Source organism: Columba livia, chromosome 2 (assembly GCF_036013475.1).
Source record: "Columba livia isolate bColLiv1 breed racing homer chromosome 2, bColLiv1.pat.W.v2, whole genome shotgun sequence".
NCBI lineage: Eukaryota > Metazoa > Chordata > Aves > Columbiformes > Columbidae > Columba > Columba livia.
Genome location: NC_088603.1, coordinates 28,370,891 through 28,398,135, shown reverse-complemented (window position 1 = coordinate 28,398,135; position 27,245 = coordinate 28,370,891). Strand labels below are relative to the sequence as shown.

The window sequence follows — 27,245 nt, the reverse complement described above, 5'->3', positions numbered from 1 at the left end:
AGGAGTCACAGTCTTTGCTTACAGTTCCTTACAGATTAGCCACTGATTTGCCTTGTGTGTCTCTAATATGACATACATTTCTCCTTCCTCACTTCACTTCTTTTTTCACACCTACCTCCCCAAATCAAAAAGTGACCTGTGCAAGACAAGAAGCCATTTGTGTATTTACAATAAGAATAGGGCCACTAATTTAAAAGTAGTATTAAAAAATTCTGCAAAATCACGTTGTTTTGAAAGAGACAGTCTTGCACCAAGTTCTTACAAAATCATACATCTAAGACATCGTTTTTCACATAATTTAGTGTCAGAGCAATTTGTCTAATTTATATTTTTTCACTTTGCCTTAATTGTGTGAAAAACAGAGAACAGATGCATCCTCACAGCTGCACACATGCAGCACTGCTAGAGAGTCTGACAGAGTTTAGCAGGGAGGGCTGGAATTGGCAGGGGGCAGCAGGTAGGCGGGAAGGGACTGACAACACCCTTAGTCCCACTTCCCCTAAAAATTTGCACCAGACACTCTTCCACATTTTTTAACATTTTAACTGCTCTGAAGAGGACGTCAAGTTTCTTACTTCTCTTTTCAGGGCTACATCATAGATTCTGACTATGTCTGTTTCATTCCTCTGTGTTCTGGAACTGATTTACATGCTTTTACCATACTTGCAGTTACATCTTTCTCTTCACTTAAAAATGAATTTAGTGTATTCCCAACCCTTGGAACCCATTGGAAACCATCTAGTATTTAAATCATGTCCGCTCCCTACTGGTACAACTGGACATATAATATATGTTACAGAGGATATCTATCACAGCATGGCCTTTTCATTCCCTAACAATCGTGGAACTGAAGCATGCTTTCATTAACTTCACTACTTTTTCAAGGTCAGCTGAAGGCACATATATAAAATCAGTCTACATTTTCTTAATACACTGATCACATAGGAGGTATGCCCTCATCCTTTTACAGTAAACAAATAGGTAAATAAATCTGTCACATCCCACACTATACCTCCATAATGCATTTCAGGTTAGGGGACCAGTAAAGGTAATAGATACAGTATGCGTTTATTTAGGATTTTGCCAAAGTGATTACTTCCTCCTCTTTTAAATGGAAGGAAGTATTAAAACACAGACTAGTATTTTGATAGCCAGTTTGTAGCTGCATCTTAGCATCGACACAGTGAGCCAGGAGAGAAGCTGTAATGAAATGCACTGATGGTGTGCTGGTTAATGAAGCAGCAATGAAGATGTCACATGGAGAGAGAAAGAGAATATAATTTTGCTGTGACATATAGAGAAGGAGTGCAAAATAAGAAAATAAATGTGACCAAAAGGAAAAATGTGCCTGTCTAGCATGAATCTGTCGAATCACTATGAATCTAAGCAATTAGCTAGCAGAGCTACTATACCTGCAATCTATGGGTAGGATATAGATTGCTTACCACTGTATTTTTTTTTGTTCATAGCTTGTTTTTCCTTTGTTTTCCTTTCTGCTTCTGATGATTTACATTTCATAGGATTACACTACAAGTTCCATGTAACAAAATGTAATGGTATAACAACCTTTTAAGGAGAAGGTCTCTTTTTTTCAGATGTATAAAACTGAACACCTAGAAAAGGAAGTAGGTATTTTCTGAAATAGTTGCTGACTGATCCAGTACATGTGTTTCCTCGAAAGACAGTATATTTCATGGAAATGGATGGTTCAGATTACATGCATGCTATACTGCTTCACCTGATCTAACAAATACAATTGATTGTTACTGTCATTGATTTTGTAATACCTGAAAGACTTCTAGTCATGCAGTTAGCCCCAAGACCTCTATTTGTGATTTTCAGTGAGGGTAACTGTCTGCATTCATGATTAAAGGCCTGAACCTGCCCTCTCTAGTCAAGTGTCTGGGCAAGCACTAGAAAAAACAGCCCACAAGGGTTAATAAAAAAGCTCTAGAATTCATTGTTTTTCACTAACATTTTCCAGCCAACTGCTTTTTCATATACTGTTGGTATACTATGTGCTATAGAAAGCAGCTATATGTATCCTCAGAGATTCACATACCCAATAGCATAGAGCATTGCTGTGTAATAGAATTTCTGCAAATGCAGCAGTTATTTCCATGTGACCTAATCTACAATTTTCTTCCATCTCTTTTCTTTCCAACCACAAGGCTGCAATACACAGGAAAGATAGTGTATAATAAATCCATGAGATTTTGCACTTAGTAGTGTGAAAACTAGATTACTGAAACATAGACCTATTTTAGCAGTACATGAAAAAACTGTCAATTTAAAATGGCTAATGGAGAGCTAAAACACTGAGCCGTCCAAATTCTACATTGACTTTTTTGTCCTCTTCCTTGAGTACATTTGCATGTAATTCAGAAACTTGCATACTCTATCAGCAAGTTCACTATAACAAGAGTTTTCTTCTTTTCCACAACCACTCCTAGGTGAAAGTTCGGTGCACTAGCATTAGGGCTGGCTAGGACAGAGTTTATTTTCTTCATAGCAGTTCATACAGTGCTGTGGTTTATATTTTGACCCAAACACTGGTAACACATTTATGTTCTAGCTCTTGCTGAATAGTGTTTGCACAGCTTCAGTGTCTTCTCTGTATTTCTTTTGGCTCCTCAAATGAATAGATTGGGGGGTGTGCAACAGGTTGTGAGAGGACACAACTGAGCAGATGACCTGAACAAACCAAAGAACTATTCCATACCATGTAACATCATGCTTAGCAATTGAAAGGAAAACAGGGAGGTTTAGGGAGGGTTAGCCATCTTTTGCTCAGGAACCGGGTGGACATCACTCTCCCCATTGGAGATTATGAATGTTGCCTTTGCATCACTTGTTTTGTTTTGTTTTGTTTTCTATACTTCCACTTATCCTTCACTTAATAAACTTTTCTTTTAAATCTTGACCCCCAAGTTTTCTTGCTTTTATTCTTCCTTTTCTCTCCTTCTGTCCCACTGGGGGAGGCAGAAAGTGAGTGAGTGAGGTCTGGTGCTTAGCTGCCCACCAGGCTTAACCCACAACACTTCTACAGTGCAGTGTATTAACATCTCAAAAGGGCTGAGAAGGTGGATTTCCTCCGTGACTCCATAGCTAGAAGTGGTTTTGTATGCTCATGATGTCAGCAGTGTCCATACAGAAAAGTAGTAAGGATCAAAAAGACTTAGAAACGTTTATCCAAGGTTACAAATGTCAGGTGAAAAGCACTCAGTAAGCATGACAGATGACCTTCGGTTCCAGTCTTGTACTTTTAATGGAAAGTATGAATATCCAATACATAGTCAAGTTTACTGATATCAAAAAGACAGAAGGAGCTGACTACCTGGAAACACTTTTCCAATGAATAATGACGAATTGTTATTCCATTTCTTCTGATTGTAGGAAGGAGCAGAAACAGTGGTTTTACTGGGCACAATTTCCCAAAGCATGATTAAAAGGACAGGAATTGATCTTCAATTCATTTTTACTCCATTAAAATAGAATACTCCGTAGATTCTGTGTCCTCCTTTTTGAGGGTCAAGAAATTTTTATAATGATGTTTAACATCATTAAATATATTTTAATGAATATGTGTAGTTCATTTAGGACTTCCTAAAGGATACACAGTTTATTTGTCTCAGAAATTTTTGGGTTTTCTTTCAAGATACCAAGCCCTGAATGCTTTGACAGGTCAAACTTGAACATTTGGAGCAGAGAAAATAAAGTTGTAAATGGATCTTGGGAAGCCGTGGAGGCCTCAAGTGATGATTTAGGCCCTCTTCTCAGTGTAAAATCAACCATAGGTATATTAACATTAATTTAAGTCATCAATTTGAGATTAAAAAAATAGTCATTGAAAGAGGTACAGAATGCCTCTTGATTTCTCACTCTTTTGCTTTTATTCTAGCTCTATTACAGTTCATTACCTATAATTACAGTATTGGTTTAGAAATTATGTATTTATTCCTCTGAATGTATGACTACTTGAGGGTAAATGAAAATGCAAACAAACAATCTAATGCTCAAGGTAGAAAATCTCTCTCTTCAGGTAAATAAGTAATCAAAACCCAGATCGTTTTTGCTGGCACAGAACTGTAAGAACTTGGCAGTGCTGTGTTTGCATGTGCTCTGTATAAAGAAATCAGAACTTTCTTTCCTCAGTCAGATATCTCAGATAAAGCACAAGTAGGAGAGTACTGATAAACATATCTATAAGCTAGACTTCTACCAAAGCAGGGCAGCACTCAGAAAATTTTGGCTGGATTCACTTTGCCCATATTAATCCTACTTGTGCATTAGGTGGAGGAAAATTAGGAACCAGTTTACATTTCTACTTTGATCCATTTTTTTCCTATACCTGTCTACACACTGTACAAATTTAAAAGTGGCATGGAAATATTTTATTCAGTGAATAATATCCGGGCAAGTCAAAGCCAATATTCTACAGAAATTAGGCCATAAAAAAAAGAAACAGAATGCAAGTTAATGAAGATTATAACAAGGGGGACTAAAACACAGTGAAGGTGTTGCATGTGTTACAAACTGGTACTTCAGAAAGGGAGGACGTGGAAAACCACATACATTAATATTTCCCAGAAACAAACCTCCCTACTCTTAACTTATAAGCCTTTTTGCTATATGACATGAAACAAATAAGAATGTGGGTTGGTCAATCAAAAAAATGCAAACTCAGATGAATCTGACAAGTGGAACAGTAAATCCTGCTCTAGTGTATCAAAGGAGAACATGAAAGTCACTACACGGGATCAAACCAGAGACTCATTTAGAAAAATGTCCTGTCACCAACAGCAGCTGTAAGAGATGGCTGGAGAAGAGCAAGAACATGGCATGCATGATAATCCTCTAATTTCTTTCCAGCTGTCAAATATTTCTAGTTTCCTCTGCTATATATTCTTTCTGTATATGTTTTCCATCTCAGTAAACTGCTGTTCTGTGCAGTTGTCTACTCTGACTCTTTGTAAACTTTTAACCTCCATAACACCCTTCAGCAATGAGTTCCACAGCTCTCTTCTCTTATTCTTGGTTTTGAACCTGGCTTCTGCTGCCTTCTTTGGAGAACCCTTCATTCTCCAGATGGAAAATTCAGTCTCTATCCAAATTTCCCATGCTCCTCCTTACTTTTCTTTGCTGCTACATTTTACATTTTTTTTTTCCTACAAATATCAGTGAGTGGAAAACTTGATGAATCCTAGCTACGTAAAGAAGCCTACTTCAAGGACACCAGTACATGCCTCAGATATATCTATTCAGAGTAATAAACAGCCTTGAGTACCAGCCTCCTGGGTCACAAGAATAATTGCTTACACAGAAGACATTCTATACCTGTACCTTTGAATTTCCTTATTGTCCTTCTCTGAAGCTTCCTCAGTTCTACTCCCAGTTCTGTCTTTAAGACAAGGAGTCTAGAATGGCACACAGTGTTCAAGATGAGCCAGAACCATAGTCTTGTATGGTGATAAATGACCTCCTACCTGTTCCCTCTTTTTCCTCTACTAATTAGTGATATTTTATTTGGTTTTGATCACTAATGAGCATTGAACTGACACTTACATGGAACTCTCATTACCCTAAAATCTCAATTCTATTTATATACAAAGCTGGGATTTATTTTTTTTTCCCATGTGTTTCAATTACGTTTGCTACCACAGAATTTCATTCCTTAATTTACTGCCTATTTACTAATTCTGATAAGATCTTTCTGACATTCCTCACTGCTGGCTCTTTTCTACTCCAAAATATTTTGTGTCATCAATAAACTTTCTCATTCACCTTTCCCAGGTCACTTAAAAGTATATTCAACAGCAGAGGTTCTTGCACAGAGCCCTACAGAATCCATATGGGGACCTTCTTCCATTACTGACAATAGGAAAAGAAGCACCTGAAGTTTTCAATAATATTTTGTAAAGAAATCACTTGGGATCACTCACTTAAACATAAAAAATAGATTTTTTTTGTCACACAGAAACAAGACAGAAGGTGTTGTTTTGGTTTGGTTTGGTTTTTTACTATGTAGATCTATGTTAGGATCCATAAAAATCAGCTTAACACTATCTACTGTGCTCAGCTCAGCTTTAAACGCTGTATTTTTCTTGTTTTAATCTACACACTATTGTGCTTGTTCCAAATGGTCCCTGCTACCAAAAAAAAAAAAATGTGGCTACCTGAGCTTTTCTCATCATTGACAAAACAGGGGTTATACAAGACCAGAAGCTGATAAAAATTCAGCTGATAATAGCTGATATAAATTCAGTGAAATTTAACATCATTGAATTTAGAACGCTTATATCAATTGATATCTGTTTGATATCTGATTAGGAATCAAAGACTAATTAGAAAATTTGTAACCACAGAAAGATGAGGGCACTAATAAAACATCAGACACACTATTTTGTTTAGACACATTATAATTCTCAACAGTTGTTGAACATTAAATACTATGATATTGCAGTGAGCTGTTCTGCAAAGGAAAAATAACTAGCACAAGTTACAACTTAAGTGTTCTTCTACGCCATATAAATTGCCTTTTATACAGAAGTCTGAAAACTAGCAAGTCTCAATTTTCAGGAAATGCAAAAGTGATAGAACACCTTCAATGGTTGATTTCCAATGAGAATACTTAAGAATTACCATGTCAAATTTTGCTTCAGAGTCTTATTTCCTCTCCCTTGCATTCATGTTGAGTGTGGGCTAAGCTGTGACACTGCCACAGGTCCTGTGAATGGTAACAGACTGATGAAAGAAAGTGACAGCCTGCCACCACATGTTAGGAAAGAGTCAGAACATGTTCTGTGCCGGCCCAGTCCATGATCTAGTCTTGGAATCATGTCACTGATCACGTCATTCACCTGGAATTCAGAACTTAGATACAAACTATTAATCTAGGCTTATTCCATAATCAAGAGAGAGAAATAGAAAGAACTACCTCTGTCTCCATTAGCTATTGATGAACCTTCAAGGACTGAATAAATGCTCTTCATATAGCTGCCTAAGGGCAAGCAAGAAAAATCTGACCTATGGTGCATCATTTGCCCCAGAAAGAACACCATGGAGAGAACAGAAAGGCTGCCAGCTGGAAGCAGGACAATAATTGCTCTATCTAAACACTTTCTGATATAGTTTAGTCATGTTCATGTCCAATGTTCCTTATACATCTGTCAGCACACTTAAGCTAGTGCTGTGTTACACATACAGGAAGGTGTGCAAATTTGCTAGTATTGCTCATCCTTTTAGATACGGGAAATTTCCCATGTGAAGGTTTCATTTCAGAAACAGTGCAGCTTTACACTATTGTGTTATCTTTCAGGTTCGATTTAATCATAAAAAGAATTTTCACAGGTATTTAGAATCTGAGAAACTGGTCATCTGGAGCCTGTTTTGTTTGCTATTGACAACAAAAAATGTTTAGTAAGCAGGCTTTTAAAAAGTGTTTAGTCATCTGAAAATAGATGGGCACTTGAAATCCATCAGACTTAGATTGTAATTATGAAGACATTTCTTCAGGAAGCAGTTCCCTAATTGGTATTTTTCTCTTTCTCCTTTTTTTCTCCGCTTCACTCTGCCAGTGCTACCCTCTCCGCTGTGGCAGTACAGCTCTTTACAAGAACCAGTGACTTTCTTTTCCCTTTCACAAACTTCCAGAGTGGAAATCAGATTCAGAATTAAACATTCGGACTCCTTTAAGTGCCTAGAGAAGACTGGGAACTTTGAACCAGGAACCAAAACCACAAATCCACAACAGGAAGAGATAAAACACCAGCCCTAAGAAATATTCCACCTTTTTGTTTTGAAAAGCAGGGGTGAAGAAAGGTACTGCTGTCACTCTTGTCTTTCAAAGACAGAATCTTCTTGCTTTTCCTTCAAAGATGTAGCTCCTAGAGAAAAGGGAAGTCATTGCCTTTGCCTATTTAATTTAAGAGCTTAAGAACAGTAGCAAGTCAAACCAAAATTCCATCTGATCCTCTACGATGTATTCAACAATGGCTAAAAGTTGGGTTTTGTCAAAGAATCCAAAATCAGCAAATGTACTACTTCGACCAGAAAATCTTTCCCATCCTCAAGCCTTTGCAGATCAAGGACTTCTTAAGCTGGTACTGTGGCTATGAATTTAATAACTTTCAACAAATATTGCCTACAAGAACTTGCCTTTTTCTCTCTGAAACTTCCAGCACCTGAAACACCCTGCAACCGGTAGTTCCACCTCTTAACCTCAGACTGCCTGAGGAACCTTCTCCTATTTGTTATGATCAAGTCACCTCCTAGCTTCATTTGATGCCACCCAAACTCTTGTCCAGCAGGCTACAGAAAAAATGGCAAGGCAGCAGCATTTTTCCTGTGGGGTTCCAGCAGAAGCCTGATGCCTGGATGTTCAGGCCAGGCAAAGCTGTAAAAGTTTATGGCTGGCAGTAGAGGAGCTTCCAGGTAAAACAAAAGAAAAAAAAAAAGGTTTTGTCTGAGTGACAGGTACTTCCACAACCAGCCAGTTCCAAAGGTGGTAGTCAAGGGCCAGTGTAAAACTGTGGCTTTGCAACACATAGGTAATACATGGACTCTCTCAGCCCAATTTATGGGCCAAATCCTGACCCACCACTAAAGTTACTTGTAAAAATCCTAGAGCAGCAGAAAGATTAACATAGCGTAGCTTGCTTTTATTTTCTTGCCTAGTTAAGGCAGAATGGAAGATGTTTGTTTTGTAAAACATCATCTATCATTCAATTTAGAAAATATGATACTAGCCCTCATAACAGTCTGTGAACTGAAGGACCAAATGACTTATCATACGCTGTGAAAATCTTCCCATCACAGTTTTACAGCTTTTTGCTTTTTGCCTTAGAAGTGTAGGGATTCAGCCCAAATATTTCTAATAGTGGAGATGCAAGTGAATTTCTGAAGATTTGGAAAAGGATTGAAATATAACTGTATGAAATATCCTATTAACTCTTGCCCTACGTTTTACATTTTTAGAAAGAATTTAAACTAAACTCTTGAAGCCTGCTGCCTATGCTGTCATTAAAGATTTTTTACTGCAGTGGATTATGACTTTTGAAAATTCACCCCATCTCTGTTCAGCAGGGGATTAAACTTCCATGGAATAAATTAAAGTGGGTTAAAAATGTCTAACAGAGTTTTAAGACCCTGTTTTATGCCAGTATCACAGAATTCTGCTAACTTTGAAATGAAAGTCTAGTTAGGTAAATAAATTTTGTTAAGGATCTATTGTTCTTGTACCACATTCCTATAAGCCTTCTTTTATTAATATTGGTTTGCCATTTTCTGCATACATGTAGAAAGTAATATTAAATAAAATTAGATTTTATATTAAAGACCACGGAACCACATTTTAATCAAAATTTGCACCTTAGTTTGCTTTACATATAACACACTGAAGAAAATGTCCATTTTCATATGGGTAGACATATCTGCTGAAGAAGGTGAAAAAGATTATAATATGTGATATGCAGGTACTATATAATGGACAAAGCCACTGTGCACTATTAAAATGCTCTATTAGTATTACTCATTTTCTACATACAGTTTCCAATCAACCACTGCTAATGTAAAAGTTTATTAAAATTAAAATACTCCATCATTTTACAAAAATATCTTATTGCTCATGTGTCTATTACCACTTTTTTCCAAAGAACAGCATTAGAATGTAGATACAGCCCATTCTGTCCTGACTTCTCAGAAGTCTTTTGTGATGACAAAAAGAAGGTTTTCTTCTGTTCGAATTTCAACCAGAAGAAGAAATACGTTCCCTTTCTAACTGTGTTTGTTTAATAGGCACTGATCATTCCATCCCTTTGTCAATGGATATCAAATTCTATTAAAATCCATCTCTGAGGAAAGAGGTATGTTTCTTTAATGTTGTTCTGGTAAGGAAGGGGACGATTAAACACTGTTCTACTGCAGGGTTAATCAATTAATTTTTATTGATATTTTCTTGGTGGTTTTGTTAAGGTCTGCTAATTCTTAGAGGGGTCTGCTTAGCAGTAAGGAGCACATGGGCACTGGCTCTGCTCAGCAAGCTCAGTGCTGCACATTGCTTTCCTGGCTATGAGGTACATAAACATGTTCAAATGCTCCCAAAGTGCAGAGATTACAAGGAAATATGGATTGTCTTATTGGAAACTAGGAGACAACATATATAATATTTACAATATCCAGGCAAAATTTATTCTTGATCTGATCAGCATTCTACCATCAGTGTACATTCGTTCAGTCAGGATACAGGCAGACCAAGTAACCTCAGAAAAAGTACTACCTCCATTTGCTTACCTAGCTGGTCTTTCTCTGACTCTGGACACAGGTATCACAAGAGACCTGTTATGCCATTAAGAGGAATACACTTACATAATACTAGAAGGGGATACTGTACATCAATTTCTCTACCTCTTATGAACTTGCAATATTCATTCAGTAGGGTACTTGTTTCCAGTGTACTTGCACAGAGCAGTTTTCAGGTCTGTGATACCTTTCTGAGTTGAGCCAAACACACATTGTGAGAGAACCTAGCACAGCCAAACAAAACAAAATGGAACACCCAATAGAAGATTAACATTGTACCGAATAGTAGCCTTAGTATTTCTTCCTGCAATAGTATCATACCTAATTTAAAGTGAAAATTAATAGCCAGCAGGATTAATCAAATTCCATATGCAAATATCTGGCTCATGAGAGCCATGGTCCAATTGCTAGTACTATCACTAAGGTCATTAATTTAAATCGAGATGAGTTAAAAGTCCTTTGGGCATTGACATATAAGTTGAAGGAGGTTATTCATTGCTATTTTTTTTGCACTGGAATGAAAAACTTTGGAAGAAAATGAATGAACATTGTTTCAGCACGCTGATTTCTAGGATAACGAGCAGTGATGGGAGCATGTCTGTGGAGGACCATGAGTCCTTTCCTGTAACACAGAGTAGTTCTGATACATTGCCTTAAATCCATATTAAGATGTACTGGAGCAAGTTGAATACAAGATAGTTCAAGGTCTAATAAACTGACATCTTTAGGATTCTTTTACACCTGCCGACTTCTGCTGATCACTTTTGAATTACAGAAATACTTTTCTTTTTGCAACCAAAACCTGAGTACCAGACTTGCAAACCCTCCTGAGAAATTTTGGTTTTCAGAAAAGCCCCAAACATTTCCATTTAGAAGAAATATTAGCTCAACTTAGAAATACTGGAACACTAGAGCACTGCTTATACTGGTGCAAATACAGTACATTCTCAGTTTATCATCTATTCAGCTCACCTTAGAACTTGATCCATAACTGCATTTCTAGGCAGGTGGCTAGAAGAAATGTAGTCTTTAAAGGCAAATTATAATGGAGTGCCCTACACCTATGAACTTTCTCAAAATGCTGATGGCTTGAAATATTTTAAGTTGCGTAGTAACAGAATGACTGCAGAGTAATAAAGTAGTGATGGCATTATATTACTTTTCATACATAAAGAATAAAAACATAAAATTTATTATTCTGACCTTACACCATAAGGACTTCTCAGGTATATAAAAAGAAAAAAAAGAGGACACCAAAAAAAATGGCCTATCAAAATGGACTTAGATTAAAGGGAAACCTGCAAAGTGTGGTTTTCAGAATTTTTCTGAATTTAAAAAAAAAAAAATAAATAATAAAAAATAAGGTGGAATCCTTAGAGGTTTGGGCTTTAGAATTTACTTAAGAGCATGTTTTCATATCCTTAAAGTATAACAAGTTCAGGGAGAATGAGGCACTATTGGTGCCAAATCTGCATGACTCAGCAAAAGCAGTGGTACTGAAAATGGACAGAGACACAGGAACTTTTCATACCAAGCTCCAGAGAGCCTTCTTTTTTTTTTGACCAATACTTGAAGTTCATTCTGCTTTGACCTCAAACTGTTCTGAGCATCAGTAACCTGACAGCACTGAATTATTTGGGCCTTTTCTCTCTGCAGTTCCATTCGTATAGCCTCCTGCATGATCGGGATTTCAATTGAGTGATACAGACAGGAATTAAGTTCTTTGCCTTTCAGAGAATAAAAAATTTCTTCAAAGACAGGTCAAGATCACCATATATTAATATATTGTTGTGTCTGCCCAAAAAAGCAAATAACTTTTTCCATTGTCTCATCTTCTGTATCTGTGTGGCTGAGCAGCAGCACAAAACAATTTAACCTTACCAAGCAAATTTCATTTGTTATCTGCCATATGCTGATACAAAAGAAAACTGTGAAAAAGCAATAAAATCCTCATTCTAAGGCAATAGGTAACATGCCTTTGCTATCATATACTTGCTAAATAACTTCCAATGAACTCATAAAAGCATTTAATTTAAATATAAATGCTTAGTAGTTCAATTTTTTAAGGAGTAAATGACACTTCTGCCTGTGTTTCTCTGAAATGTATTTGCAGAATAGACATCCTTTCAAAACCCACAGTTAGTTATATATTATTACTATTACTGCAATGCTCATGGACCACCCTGTGGTCTGGATTAAGGTGTACTAGAAAGTAAATACATATAGTCACTGCCCTTGAGAGCTGTCTCATTGAAACAAATCTGGCAAAGGCAAAGCTAAAAGAAAAATATTGGTGATGTCCTAACTTAACTACAGAGCTAAGAGTTAGTACAAATTTCTAGATGTTTCTTTCCATTGTCACATCCAGGATGTCCCAAAAAATTTTGATTTGAATAACTGGCTGAGATACAAAATGGCACTAGCTTTTTTAAAACAGATGCAGGCTCAAGGGAAAAAATCAGCTCAGAAATTGGTTGTGTTACTGAATTCACTAAGTCCATGTCACCAAGAAGCCTGAAACCCACTTGTAGAGCATTAAGAGGTCCCAGTTTTCTCCAGGAGCAGAAACACCTGCCCTCAGTAGTGAGAAATGTTTGACATGTTCCTCTGATAAAAATGATAGTAATCATACAAATGTAATCTGTCTTACAAAATATGAATCCCTCATTTCCCCCTTTATCCTTCAGCTGTCAGTCAACAGCTGTCAGTCCATTAGCTACCTAGTGAATAACAAGAATATTCTCCATTGTTTTAAATTCACTTAATAAAATTCTAATAATATCATTTTATAATCTTACCGGGAACCAGCAACATCCTACTCAACTTATTCAAGCTACTGGCTCTTTACAGACTTTTCTTAGTTTGCTGTATAGATAGCTAAGACAAGGGACTGTAGGGCAACAAGAAAGGTCCATTTGGTACTTGTTACAAAATCTTTTAAGCATTTTATCCACCCACTGAAACTTTTTTGTGCATTCATCTTATGGATGCTGTTGCTAAAATATGGAAGCATTTTCATCTAGTGAAATCAGTAACATCCTGGATGAATTAAAATAATAGCTTTTCCAGTAATTTCAGAACAATTTTTCCAGGGAGGACAGCAGATACACCAACATGGTCTAAAGACATCATGTTTACAAGACAGACATTCTATCACTCACCAGTTGCAGGACAGAATGAGAACATCAAGCTTTGGACTTTACAGTTTTGCAACAACATAGTCTTAACCCTAACCAAATGCCTGAAGCCTAAACCCCAACCTGAAACCCTAACTCCTCATTCTAAGCCACTACCATTCAACTTCTCACCTAATCCTAACTCTAATCTGTTTGGTGCCCAAGAAGTAGAGGAATGGCAGAGATTGTATATATAATGCACAAAATTAAGCTAAGACATACTTTCTCTACAACTACTCATGCATTTTCAAGTACGATCATGTACTTTGAGTAATGCAGAATCAGATCCTTTGTTGGCTTCATTGACTACCACTTAACTAATTTTTAGCAGATCCATGTCAGATTAATCCAACTGAGGACTGATGACATATATCTAAAATTTTAAAAAAACTGACAGTTTTAAATTGCAAGTTCTTTTTCATTCAAAGCACTTAAAATAATCTTCACCTATATTTGTGGTCCAAAATATGATTTGGTTTCACTCAGAATGAAAGGTTTCCAAATATATCAACCGAATACAAAATGCTTAGGCAGAGAGACTGCAATTTTCAGCTTGTCCTTCAGTCCAAAAATGACAGTACTTTTTGCTATGGGGAAATGCAATAAGGGCTGCATGGCAGTTTCTGTGCCTATTCAATTACTGCCCATTCTAATCAGATTGCCAGCAAGGGATCGTTAGGAGTTTGGTGTTTATGATGTAAAATATCTACTAGGAATTGGATTTTGATCATCACTTCATTTTACAGCTGTTTCCTACTAACCAATGGAACAAAAGAGTGTTAATCACTCTTGACCTTTTCTGGATTTGATCTAGCAACTTAATTGCAAATCCCTACTGAGGGACTCTGAAGTACACTATAGAGCCCCTGAGGCATGCAGCTTGACCCCCTCTGTTCAACATAGTTTTTAACCAACAACATCATCAATAATATGCTCAGACTTGACGATGTTAATTACAGCTTTGGTTGTAGTTTCCAGATGAAGTATAGATGAAACAACTAGGAACATTAAAAATATCTGCCAAGCTCTAGGTGATTCTACATGAAGCAAAAAGTATCTGCAGCCAAGAAGATCTTGCAGACTCACACTACTGCACTGTCAATTTGCTCCTAAGAAATGACCAACTCTTGGCAATCAGAATTCTTAAGGGGCTGGGTGAAAATCTGTTAGTTTTGGCTTGTTTCAAAATCTACCCCCAGATGGTAATATAATTCCAAACCAGCTGAGATACACTTTGTGTTGAATTTCATTGTAAAAAGAGGATCATACAGCAAAGAGATGAACAGAAGGTTTTCCCCTCCTCAAATTTCAAGCTACAGCAAGAAGAGCATTTTCTTTGAGGTTTTTGTTTTCTGAATATGATTATCTTATTCTAAGTTCCTTATCTCCAGATCTAATCTTTTTCCTTGGTTATTTTCAAATTTACATTCAATTATATTTCAGACTAACATTCACTAAATGAGAGAGAAGAAATGGAGAGGCAATATGGTCTACCATGCACCCAAGTCTTATTGCAAAGCTTAAAACCAGAAGAACATGGGGTTGCACCTGCACATTGTCTGACAGATTAAAATGGCATTAAACTGATATTAATTTTCCCGTAAATGCCAGTGCCCAGTACTGTTGCAGTTTGTCGCATAGGTTCGTGCTTCTTACATGTGTATGTCAATATATATTGCTTTTTTACAAGATTTAAGATCATGTTTGTAACTAAGCCTAGAACCATATTTCTGCTTCAAACATGCTTATTGAAGACTTCTCTATATGGCTTATGTTTACTTTTCTGTAGTGTTTAGAGCACATCCTCACTGCAAACTGGAATGTAGAGCCTACTGCCCTGAGATTGTACTGACTGATATCTCATACAGAAATACCTGCAAGGTCCCTCAAAGCAGACAGTTTGGACATGGTGCTGCACAGAAGCTGATTAGACGTATCCATTAGCAGAGGTTATTGACCTAGGCATTGTGCTGAGCTGATGCAGCTCTGTGCTTTCTGGTTCAGGAGATAGCTTGCACAGTTCTAGCCCAGAGGTCTACACTGTGTTCCTTGTACAGTATTGGCTAATCCCTCATTTCTTTCATTTTTGTCCACTGAAAAATGTAAAGCTTCCAAAATAAATACAAATCACTGTATTTGTACATGTCCACTGGAGTGAGCTGTTTCCTGTATGAACCTAGTTCAGACTAGTGCTTCATGAATGCAGTTGCATGATGGTTCACAGAGAGGGACACACTGAAAGGTGCTTATCAGTTTGACAGTTTAGCTGCTAAGGTTGTACCTCAAGAGACAAAAAGAGAGGACTGGTTTTCTAGTGTACAAACAAAAACAATTTACAGTAAGAGTGGATTGCATTTTAGTGGAGTTACTCCAGAACTACACTGGCATGACCGACATTCTAACATGCTCCACACAGTTTCTGAATAACCCAGTCAATATCAACTCACTGAAATGGGTAATTAATATTTGCCATGACTGAGAACATTTTTACTTTCCTGTTGTCTTGATCATACTGCAGCAGGCCTACATAGGCAACAAAAATTATTTTTAAGTTAATGTTTTGGATTATTTAAGTTAAGAAAGCAAACAAATCTCTCACAAGTCTTGCCCTAAGATCTCAGCAAGAGACACATGTGAGTCCCTACAGAAAGCTGAATGAGAAAGTGTGTTTCCTGTTGCGTTAAAGTATTTCCTTGATGAGGAACTTTCAAACTTTCACATACTAAATCACACACCAATCTCTCTTAAGCACTTCAAAGGAGCAGTAAAGTGTAGCAAGAGCCACAAAAAGACCGAGGACTTTTGAACCATTCCCCGTCCTCCTCCTGTTGTCGCAGCTTGTCCAGGAAGGCAGTGTGCCAGCTTCCACAAACAAACAACCTGCACGAGGGGTTGGATGGACTCAGTCAAGAGGAACTTGTGGCCAGTATGCCAGGCCACCTGTTCTAGGGGAGATTGAGCCATGGAGAGGACTTGAATTCCATTTCCTTAGCAGTGCTCTTTACACAGCTTCCCAGCATTTATCAAATCTCTGCCACCATGAGAAGCCCTCTTTGTGTCTAGCAGAGAGAGGGAACAATGGAGCACAATGCACGTTTCCACATCCCCACACCAGATTGACACGGCAAACCCCGAAGTAACTGCTACAAGTCTTACCATGGAAATACAGAGTTTCCCTGGGAAGAAGACAAAGAAACTACTGGCAGATTGAAAAAGAAAAATAATAATAAATTTCTCATTCATTTCTGCGAAAATTAATTAAAGCTTCAGGGGACTGAAATAGTGAAACAGCTACAGTTACTCCAGGGGGAAGGTTCAACCCATTGTTCTCACACATTATTTATCACACTAAGGCTCAGATGTTTTCAGGAACTTAAAACCACTCACCAGCAAACCTTCTCCTCTTAGCCATTAATATAGTTAAGAGACTATCTCAGCAACATATGAACAGCAAAGTGTGCCACAGAAAAATACATATGAAAGCCGCTTTTTTCCTTTACTTTGCAACATAGAAAACAATAAATATCTCGTTCCATATTTGGTGGAAAATTGAAATTATTCATTGCTAGCATTGACCATTTATAAAATGTCATATGAAAAATATTTATTGACATGAATTTTGTTATTATGTGGGAACACAATATAAAAATAGTATCCTGTTCAAATACAGCACTTTTCCTTAAAGATGCCAAAGAACTTTACAATAAAATCATCTGTCTACTAAGGAAAAAAATATTATAGTCATTAAAAATTATAAGTGGCAAAACTGAAGTACTGAAAGTTACACAACTTCTTCAAGAGAACCCAGAATTGCTCTGAATGCCATTTTGTCTGCAATATTGTAACATCACCAAAAATCGATCCAAGAAGAATCAAGGACAGTTACATTGCATTCTTGGTGAGGGTATTAATGCAAGTGTGGTCCTAGCAGAAAGGAATGGGCGACAGAATCCAGAAACAATTTTAAGCTAATAAATATCTGCTTTAACCAGAAGTTCAGGGAATAATCGCAAGATTAAAAATAGAAAGTACAAATAACTAACAGCATATTTTTAAAGGAAATGTGTACATTGAAATCTAAATTATGGCATTCTTATCCCCCCAATAAACTACCTGAATTGGACATAACGAAAAATGAGACAAGACAGACAAGAATACAAAGCTTCCCAGTGCTGGTCCGTCATTGGCAAAGTCGCAGAGAGAAATGAAGGTTTATAGTTGGTGTGGACCCGTGTGACACTTTCTGGAGAAGCAAGCTTTTTATTCAGAAAAGGAACAGATGTTTTGGCAGATAGCATAGAAAGAATCCTGTCAGAGACTATAAACTAGGCTTGAAGGGAAGAAAAAGAGTGTGGAAAAAATGTGAAGTATAAAACAAAAGAACCAAAATGACATGGATAAAATAGAAATGCAGAAAAAAGACAAGGGCTTTGTTAAATTGAAAAGAGAAAGTAAATGTGCTAAACTCTTTGCAACTTTGGAAGAAGTTTTAAGGCAAAAAAATGAAACTTATCTCTCTTCCAATGACACAGCTCATTGCAGCATGAGGCTGGGAGGTTAATTTTATAAATGCAGACAGAAATCAAATAAAAGGAAGAGTCAATGCCCTTTTTAAGCATCAGTAGAGAAAGATCACAAGTACACAGCCAATATTAAAATGCAGCCATGGTTTATGGCCAACATTTAAGTAGAATTGTGCTGGAGGAACAAAAAATAACCAACTGTGCAAATGGAGATGGGCATACTACCATCACCTGACCCTGCATCCAAAAGTTTTCCTCTCTCATATGTTTTTGATAAAAAAATCTCCTTCTGAACAAAACAAATGTGTTTAAGAAGATTTTGAACTGTATCTAGCAGTGAATATCCTCAGTCTTGATAAAAAAGGGCTTTGCCAAGGAATTCTCAGCCCACTCCATTCTGAAATCTACTGTTGCTGGACAGAAACATTTAAATATATCTTATTTAACATCCAACCATAAACTTTTCTGAAAAATGTGAAGGAAACTGGTACCAGGGTAGCAAAGCCAATTAGCCAGGGCTAAGTCCTCCCATCTACTAAAAATGAAGTACCAGCTGAAGATACTCTGGCACGTCCTGGTACAGATATCTAAGTTGCAAAGAAATGTGGCCATGTGCAAGGTGCACTCCCAGCTGTGTGTCTACTGGGATCACACTGATACTTAAAAAAGAAGTCATAAAGGTTCAGATACCGTATGTCAGCTGATCCCTAGTAAGTGCCCACACACCTGTTCTTAGCATGCAGTAAATTCAAGGTAGGTCAAGGTCACTTGTCCATAAACAAAAACAAGTTGTTACAGGGAAAAAGCAAGAACATAGATTTTTATTACAGAATATCTAAAATCATAGCTAAACTTCCACTGCAATAAGCTTCCTACATCCTAAAATAACACTAACTGGCCAGCAGGGATGCAGCTTAAGGTACAGTTCCTAGAGGTATCTTAAAATCAAGGACTAAATTTGGTGTTTCATTGTTGTCCAGAATAGCTGTTTCTATGACAAGAGATGCATACTATAACACTGACTAGAGAAAGAAAATAGAAATCTAATATCGCAATGAAAGTGTTACACACTTTTGAATTGTAACCCCTGCATTTAAGTCATTAAAGAGGTGCCATTTCTTGTGCAGCAAGAAATATACTTCTGTAAAATGAAGAAAACATGATAAAATTCACAGTCAGATAAATATATAAGGAAGAGCAGCAAGAAAATGAATACAAAGTACCAGTAAAGCTGACAGGAAGAAATAAGAATGTTCACCTGGATAGAAAATTGACCATACAAGCACTTTTTGCATTCCATATGTATTTCCATCAGTGGCTTCCATTTAAAGTGTTCTCAGTCTTCAGTAAAAAACAGATTTTCCTGTCTGATGGACATGAAAGTTCAAATTCACATCTGCAAATTAACTATATTCTTTCTGCTTCATACATCAACTATTATGTGCAATATTATTTCTGGAATTGTATCTTAGCTTACAATTTGATGATTATGGTGCCTCAGGGAGAAGAGAATGCACCTTGCTCTGCCACAGCTACATTTTTATTGACTCCACAGTACTGAATGCAGAAATTTCTTTTGTCAGCAAACTAAGCAGGTCTGACTTGGAAGATTTAAAGGGTGCAGATCTGGCATCAGTGATCAGTTGATCTTTGCAATGACAATGGGATGGCAAAAAGTATCTGCTTAGGCTAGGAAACTACTACAACTGTTTAGTAGCAGAAGCAGAAATGTTTACACCAGAAACATTAAGGAATGGCAAGGCAGCAGACTTTTACGACGTTTTTCCCTAGGAAGAAGGTGCTTCTTCATGACTGGGAAGAATTTTTGCACTCTCACCACCAACCCACCATGGCATTTCGAGCCTGTTATTAATCACTAAGAAACAATACGAAGTAATCTCTCCAATGGCTCCCACTGACTCTATAGCTTTCAGGTTTTGTGATGTATGATCAGTCCTCCCTGGGAAAGTCTATAGCCTGCCAGTTAAGTCCTTAAAATTCCAGAACCATGAAACAGAAAATGAAGCAAAATCTTTCAGCGTGCTTTCTCACAAATTCTCTGAGGCATCTAGCAAGGTCTTTCCTCCTTGTCCCCTAGACTCCTCAAAATCTGCTTTGAATCTGAAAACTGGATTTGTGTCTCCTGAGAAACAAATTCTTCAATGGGGAAGTCTGATTAAAAGTAAATCTCTAAATCTCCCTTGCTCTGTAAAGAGGAAACAATTGAAATAATTTCTTACTGAATGGAAAGGCCACAAGTCCAAAATCCCAGAGGACACATGGATTGATCAAAAAGACAACAAAGTCTTTTCATTCACTTTGATAGACTTTAGTCTTAAGTCATTAACCAGCACTGTTAAAAACAGTGAGTCTTGTAGAGAGGTTTTGTGTTAGAAAAAGAGAGACAAAAAATACAATCTTGACATTTCCACTAGGGAAGAAAAACTCAGGTGATATAGTCACAGCCATACCACAGTTGCTAGCTTGTAATAGCCAGTTTTATATTTAAATGGAGAAGGTCTATTACAAATTAAGTATGGAACTAATGGCATTTTTTTTGTTACCAACACTGAATGACTGTTGTCCTGAGTGGCGGCAAACACATATTTTAATTTTAATTTTAGAAATAATCACTGTGGCTACAATAAACACAGATCCATATGCTTTCCTTTGCAGAATTACTAGCCTATGTATTTTCATATGGACATTCTCTATGTATCAAGATGTTATCAGAAGATTTTAAATGACAATGGAGATTTTTGAATCACAGATTTTGTGATTTTTATAGTATTTAAAAAATAATTTATATTCAATAGCTGCCTATATGTATCCTTGAGGTTTCTTGCTTTGTTTGCCACTATTACACATTACATAGAAAAAATAGTCATATGCTTACCATTCTTTCATCTAGATCTTCCTCCTGATTAATGTTGATTTTCATGATGGATTACTCATTTTTATATTTTTTTTCTCTTGTTTCTCCTACAATTCTCTCACATTTTTCTACCTGGTGTGTACAAACCAGTTGGCTGAACCACCTTCTTGAGCTATCCTAGGCAAGTGTGAATTATTTTGCTTACTTGTGCTATAATGCCAAATTCTTCACAGCTGCAAATCATTACTTAGCATCATTTTACTCACCTACACCACTGCTTCTTTGTGTTTCTCCAGTAAATGAAAATTCTCATTATGCTTATCCTTGCAAAATGGCTGAAGTCATTTGCCTTCATTTGTTTTTGCCACTACCTGCTAAAGCCAAGACTCTTTCATCTCCTGAAGCTAATCATCTTTCCCTGTTCAATTAAGCTTGACTTTTCATTGGTTGCTGTGGTTGACACTGACCCTGACCAATGTTTAACCCAAACTGCACCAAGTGCACTCTGGATCTGATGAGTGCAGAGCCTTCTTAGTGCCACTGAACCCTCAGAACATATTGCAAGGAATCGCCAGCTCTGAAAAGGAAGATACATATACATGCAAAGAGATGCTGGCTGACTAGAAAAGCTCTTAAATGTCTGGTCTGTCTTTTAGACTGTGTTATAGATAAAGCTTCTAAATGTCATCACCACTTAGATCCTTATCTCCCTCTCCCTTGTTAGATTTTATTCCAATTGAGGTAGACCACTACTTAAAATAATTGTATGTCTTCCTTTCCTGAGTAAGTAACTGTAACCAAATAAACCTTTCTAAAAGTGTGTGTTTAGATGTTGCTATCCCCAAGAGCAGAAGTGATGCTTAAAGATCAGTAATTTTCAGTCTCCCAGTTTCTAGTCACCATTTTTAAGTCTTTCAACATTCTCCTTCTGTTATAACTTATAACTTCTGTTATAACTATACCTGCTCAGGTTCTTGTGTTTCTCATCTCTGGGACAGACTTCACCTGCCCCTGAAGCTTTGCTAGATTTTAGACATTCTAATATCCTGACCATCTCTTCAGGTATGGTCTTGATTTCACTCAGTACTTTTTCTTCCTTTCCTAGGAAATTTACATCTATTTCCAGTATCTGTCACCCACTTTCTTGCGAATGTTAAGGAAAATCATTAATTTAATGTCTAGAGGTTCTGCCCATTAATTACACTAGTTTCTTACTCCTACTACCTTTGTGGACTACTCAGGTAAAGTACCTTAAAACTACTTCACAAAACAGCTCAGCTTGTCATCTCCAATGTTGACTCTTTCTATAGGCTTAGGCTTTCCACAAAGAACACATATTTGCCTTTTTTTCTATAAAAGCTAAAAAATAAAGCTATTGGGTGTACAAGTTTTTCCCAAATCTCCCATTTATGACCTGGTCTCAACTTTGGCATGTAGTAATTCCCTTGATCATCTGTATTAAAATTTTCAGGGAACATAACTTTTTTTGAAAGCATTTTGGTATAGTCTTACAACTGAACTTGTAATGATGAGGATTGTTTAAAATTCAAAGCAACCAGCTAAAGCTTTTGGCAAAACTTAACGGGGTGGCGTATCAGTCCAACAAAAATGGACAGAAGTGAGTTTCTGTCACTATGACTACTCACACTGTGTTTTTGTCTGCAAGAATGTACATTTGCATGCATGGCTATTATTATTCAACTTATTGCCCAGACAAAAGATTCTTAGTGTTCCACATTAGAAAAGAGGGACAGAGTACACCACTGACGCCATTTCCTCCCAACATCACCCAGTGCTTCCCTTTATCCTATAAAAACTTGTCTCGCATGTCTCTGGAAACATCAGTGATCCATTATAAACAAATCAATGTCCTATGTGATACACATCAGTCTAAATTTTGTAGATGCTTCTGCATAGCATCTTTAATGAATGTCCATTCATATTCATCCACAAAGCCAGCCTATCATAATTTACCTCAAATCTCCACCATTATAATATCCCTTCCTGCGGTGAACTCTGAGGCCCTCACACAGAATCCAATGGAACAGAAGTGTCAGCTGCTTCGACCAACACCTATTTATGATTTTCTAAAGAATCAGATATGTTATTTGCCTTCATCTTCAAATTCCTTCTCATTTTATCCTACCTATCATCTCCAGCAATCTCTGTCTCCAGTTAGACCATAATGTCAGCTTCCATCACCCATTTGTCAGATATTTTTAAACAAGCTCCTCTGTGATTTTTTTCCAAGCATCTGCCACACAACTTCATTATCTTCCTTCAAATCCCTCATTAAAACTCTCTTGCTGTGATGCTTACAAAAAACATGAGGAAATGTTTAAGCTAATAATGCACTGAGACGCTTTCTCTCATACTGACCAACATTGCCTCATTGTTTCCTGTGCTCCTTTAGCTGTCTTGATCCATGTGTTGCCTCTTATCATCTGAATCATAGTTCCCCATGTGGTCCTGGTTTATGACTTAGAGCTCTTTGGTGCTGATAATATAAATAATAATAAGAAAAGGCTTTTCCTTCTCATTATATTTGGTAGCTCCTGAAAACATGTTCACACTTCCCTTTTGTGTTAGCTTCTAGCAAGTAATTATAGAAAGCACTGTAATATAATCTCAAAGTCCTGTCTCCCTTTTCAGAAGGGAACACACAAGTGAAGGACCAATTCATCCTCTATTCAGAAAAAATATTTGAAAAGGAGAACTATGGGTAAGAGGAAAAAGCTTATGTATCAGCATATTTTTTCCATAGAGAACAAAGAAGTTGAACCCCATTTTTTCTCTATCCTGTTCCTGCCCTTAGGGCAGAACAAATAGGATTCTCTTTAAGGAAAGGATGAGCTCTTTCCTACAGATTACTGGTTTCCATTCTTCCTTCCCTGACTGTCACTGCTTGCTGGGTACAGTCCAAGTGCTGCTGCTTTTGAAGGCACACATTCCAGCTCTGGCAATTCCCATGGAATTTCCTTCAAGAAGAGAAATATTTTATTTTTTTTTTAATGACAGTGGACAACAGAATGAAAAGCAAATGTTTTCTCATCACACATTTCACACCCTCTCGGCTCAGCATTGTTTCCATGCTCAAATCTTAAAGTTATTTGTAATCCTCCATAATATACACACCCAAAGCAGCTCTGCACCTGCACTAAAAAGAGCCCTTCCTATGAATGAACCTCCTCTGCATGGATCTCCGAGTGATGTACATAGTTTGGTTTTTAAGTCCTTTATATATATAATACGCCCCTAGCCATTGTATTTTTCCTGTTAAGATTTGTGTCTTTCTGTCCCTTTTACCAGATGAATCGAACACTCATGTATTGCTCAAGTAACTACCCCTGTTCACAGGGAGGGTAGTTATTTCTCTGATCTGACACATTATCTCTGTGGATACTACACAAAGATGTAGAAATTTCTTTAGTCAGAATCACAATTCACTAGTGTGTTTAGCTGATAATTGCCTATAACCTGGAGAAGAAGTTTAGCACCTTTCTAAAAAGAGAGACACCTGTGATAAAAACGTATAAATATATACACTTATCAAATTATCCATAGACATCACTAAATCGTAGAGCAATTACTCATTTTTGCAGGTAAACAGTCAGTTTTGACATCTATATATTCTATATAGATAAATAAACATAAGGTTACAGACTTTGTGTTGTCCAAGTGTGGTAGGACTTCAGGAAAACCTGATAGTAAATTTCTCCTCTGTTTCCATTTTGTAAACAAAGAACACTGATTATGCAAGCTGACAAATTATATCAGTTGTGTTCATGAAAGACTGTACTCTGAGTCCTACCGTTTTAATAAATCTGAGTTATGGGAAAATGGTTTAATTATAAGAATTTAAGCAGTCATAGAGGTTTGGTAGTTCATTAATCCCATAGTGCATCTATGGGAGATAAGCCCAGAACTGCAGCTCAAACACCAGGCAGAGCCAGAGGCTATTCTGCCACAGGAGCAGTTTGGAGACAACATGGAGCAGGTATAATTTTCACCTCTTCAAGAAGCATTTCAGAATTGCAATTGTGCAGTTTCTTTGTGTTCCTCCAGGCGTGAGGCAGCTCCATGCTGTTAGCATAATCTCACTCTACAGACAGCAAATGCAAATGTACTGTCCCCACCTTTGATATCATGTTGACAACATTGTGTCAAGCCTGATCAGCCAGTCTCCGTTTAATTGTAAATTATTATCTCAAGAGAAATTCAACTCTTTACAACTTTCACATCAGAAACCTATTGGAAGAATAATAGTGAATAATGCAGCTTATCAGAAAGCTCTGCTTTCTATAGTAAGCACCCACTAATGTCTTACTAGCAGCTATACAAATCTGAGGGATACATGTTGTAAAAGAATGGACTTTCGCTTCATGCAATGTATTCGAAAAGGTTCATGTATTCTGAGCACAGCAGAAGTTCAGCTTTAACAATTTGCAGTCTAAGGACTTACTTTTCACAAAAATATTTTAGCAAACTTTTTTATTTAGTCCATGTGGTGTCAGAAAGCTACCCAAAGTGAACAATTCCATCTTAAAATGTTGAGCCACCTTGAGAAAAACCTCAAATGTTCTTAGGAAAAAGGTAAAAAAAAAAAAAAGTTTTGATAGCTTTCCTAGTATCACTTTCAGTGTGTCTCATATCAATATAAATTTAAGTCTCTCTCCAAATTCAAGCAGACACCTTCACCTGAAACTGTGTTCTGATTTAGCAAGAAATGACCTTGCAAGACAGCATGAAGGACAATTTAATTGAGCTGAAGAAATGTAAAGTAACAACAGATTAAGATATTAGACCTTAGTTTATATTATTTGTGTAATAACACCAAAAAAAAAAAAAATCATCAAAAAAGGAAAAGTAATCATGTGATCATGTAACAAACGAAGTTAAGACAAGAATCAATTACCTGATCTACGGTCTATGGACCCAATTTAAAGTTATGCACCATTTACGAAGATCTTTTGAATAATTCATTCAGGGGAAAAAAAGTTCAAAAAGTGCTGTCCAATAAAGAACAAAGCTTTACAGTTCATTTAAGCTATGTTTCTTTATGCACAAGTGGCCATATCTCCATTATGCATCCAAGGGTGCACAATCACAAAACAAGGTGGACTGTGACAGAAAGGGACATGACCTGTTCCAGTACACAAAATATATGCATTACCAGTGTTCATTTAGTTGAGGAAAAGTAAAATAGGTATAAAATGTCAAATTGCCTGATGTAGCCGTAACTTAAAATAAATGTTCATTACCTTTGAGGGTTTGAGGGTTTTATTCTAAGCTTTGCTGCAGTAGAAATACAGAATGAAGAGAAGAAATAAAGTGCCACTTATAGAAATTGTCCAAGAAATTTATGCTAAACCTGAGACATGCAATTTGCATGTTTTGTGGCCCCACATTGTTTACAAACATCTGTCACTGACCTACAAGGTGACATAAATCAACACTGATAAAGGCTTTCAGTTACACAGATTTTGAAGGAAGAAATAGATAGCAAACCTAAAGATAACTAGACAATGCAAATCCACCAGGATAGTTTAATGAATTGGACAAAAGCAATTGAAAAGATTTTCTAAAGACCAAGTGAAAATATGCATTTTATAAACAAAGAATTGTCAGAATCTTACATCACACCATGTACTACAGTGCCAGGCACCAGAGTAGAGAGGAAAATGGATCAGCTGAAAGATCTTATCAGCATGGCATCTTTAGGGATTTTTGGGAGAGAAATGTTGATAAACTGTACTCGGTTCACAGAAGAGCCTTGAGCACACTTAGCAGATTAGATGATCTGTTTGTAGCTAAATACTCCAAGAACTCAATACTTTTACAGAATATTAGGGATTATTTGATCTACAGCTTAAAAAAAAACACATATATATGAAACAGAAATTTAATAATGGCTTCTTTAATTGACAGCAGAGCACAACTTTAAGGAGACATTCCAAAAAACTTCAGAAAAAATGCAGATAAAATGAATAAAAACCATCAGCTTTGGCAAAGACTAGGAATTAGAAATGTGCAACATCTGATCTTACATAGGCCAAAAGTTCCCCAAATTTTTATAGCACAACGAAAGCAGAGTTGTATATGCATCACAGCCTTCTCATAGGTAAGATACAGAGAAATACAGAAGAATCTAGATTCACAGTGGAAGAAAGACTACAAGACGTGAAATGAGAATACTTAAATATGTTACCAACAGAAATACCTTGCAAGCCATTAGTGGAAAACATGTAATTAAGATTAAAATGAGATAGCTCAGTAATGACTTCATCAATATATCTATTTTCACTGAAGAAAAATAAAGTTTATTAGATAATGAATGCTCCGACTATCTTCAACAGCTGTAGGATGTCTTAG

The 27,245-nt window shown here is 36.8% G+C and overlaps 1 protein-coding gene across 2 annotated transcripts in view; it reads right to left on the bottom strand.

The window, feature by feature from the left end:
* The window catches only part of NXPH1 (neurexophilin 1), a 139,414-nt gene that overhangs the window by 2,674 nt on the left and 109,495 nt on the right, over window positions 1-27,245 (bottom strand). The window lies entirely within an intron of this gene.